Source organism: Galeopterus variegatus, unplaced genomic scaffold (assembly GCF_000696425.1).
Source record: "Galeopterus variegatus unplaced genomic scaffold, G_variegatus-3.0.2 Scaffold3875, whole genome shotgun sequence".
Classification (NCBI taxonomy): domain Eukaryota; kingdom Metazoa; phylum Chordata; class Mammalia; order Dermoptera; family Cynocephalidae; genus Galeopterus; species Galeopterus variegatus.
The window spans coordinates 253,739-255,410 of NW_007729986.1; the positions used below are offsets into that span (position 1 = coordinate 253,739).

At 53.2% G+C, this 1,672-nt stretch overlaps 1 pseudogene; it reads left to right on the forward strand.

Annotated features, from left to right (window-relative positions):
- Positions 1-2: 2 nt before the first annotated feature.
- LOC103601777 lies at positions 3-1,139 on the forward strand (annotated as a pseudogene).
- Positions 1,140-1,672: the final 533 nt, after the last annotated feature.

A 1,672-nucleotide genomic window follows, 5' to 3' on the forward strand; every position in this document is an offset into this window, starting at 1 on the left:
AGAGCGGCCCTCCCAGCCTGAGGGACTGCGCAAGGCAGCTAGCACCACGGAGGATCGGGACCACGGGCGGGACGCCACCCTGTCCCCAGTGAGCCCCCCGAAGGCCTCACTCTCTGAGGAGGAACCGAAGAAGAAATCCAAGGCTACCACCGACGAATGTCTCTATCTCAATGACATGAAGAAGGCAGTGCCTCGCCCTCACAGCCCTTCATCTTTGTAAGGCTTCAAGTCCACACTGGAGTGCAGCACCATTGCTTGTGAGCATATGGGACAGCTGCTGCTCCAGCTTCTCTGTGCCAGACACCTCTCCACTGCGGAGGACATGGAAATTGACATGTCCCATGTGTGGCTCTACCTAGCGGAACTGGTGACACTCATTCTGTAGGCAGGTGGGATGCTCATGGGGGAGATGTTCAGGGAGATTACAAAGTCTCTGAGACCCCTGGGCAAAGCTGCTCCCCTGTTGCTGGAGATCCTGGGGCTGCTGGGCAAAAGCATGGGTCCCCAAAAGGTGGGGACACTGTGGCGAGAGGCTGGGCTCAGCTGTAAGGAATTTCTACCTGAAGGCCAGGACGATGGTGCATTTGTTGCTGAACAGAAGGTGGAATATACCCCGGGAGAGGAGTCGGAAGCCCCTGGCCAGAGGGCACTCCCTCCTGGGGAGCAAAGCAGGCCGCTGGAGAAGCAGCTGAAGGAGGACAGCAGGAAGCAGCAAGTGTTTGACTGCATAGAGGCCAACCTAAGTGACAGCAGATAGCATCCAGTACGTAGTGTGAGCCCTCATGACAGCCGTCTGCTATTCTGCAATTATCTTTGAGACTTCCCCTGAGTGGATGTTGTCGTGCTGACAGTGCGAGTGCAACTGCTGCAGAAATACCTGTGTGATGCAGCAGAAGAAACCGGAGGCACTCGATGTCCCCCAGACCCTTGTAGTGAGATTAGAACAGCCCTCCGACCTGCTTCAGATGTTCTTTGGTGCCCTGTATGATGAGGACGTGATGCAGGAGGTCGCCTTCTACAGCTGGGAGAGTAGCACGGATCCTACGGAGCGGCAGGGTGAGGGCAAGTCCCTTAAATCTGTCTCAGCCTTCTTCAAGTGGCTTCGTGAGGCGGCGGAGGAGGAATATGATCACAACTGAGGCTGGGTGGGGCCGGGGACTTGGAGTCCCATGGACATGCGGATGGCCCGGCTGGATGCCCGGACTGCAGCGTGGGGGGCGGCAGCAGCGGCGGTGGCAGTGGGTGCTTGTAGTGCGACGTGTCTGAGCTAATAGAGTGGCTGAAGAAGCAGGATGGCTTGGGGCTGCCTGGGGACCCCCTCCAGGATGCTGCCAGGTGTCCCTCTCCTCCTCCTGGGGCACAGAAATATATCATATATAAAGTCTTGAAAAAAAAAAAAAGAGAGAGATTTATCTATTTATACAAACAGAGAACTCCTAAATGTACTCTTAAGTGGAAAAGCAACCTGGGGAATAGTATCTTCAATATGATTCTCTTATATGAAAGCCATGTATTTGTGTTTAGGTGTCAAGGTGCCACTAAAGGCATGTGAAGATGACTATGGGTGGGATTAGGAGCATGAGAGGGGCTGTGGAATAATATTTTATTGTATGTATTTGTGATTCTATAATTGCAACTGATGGTAAACCTTTTTTCATGTTAACTAATTTGA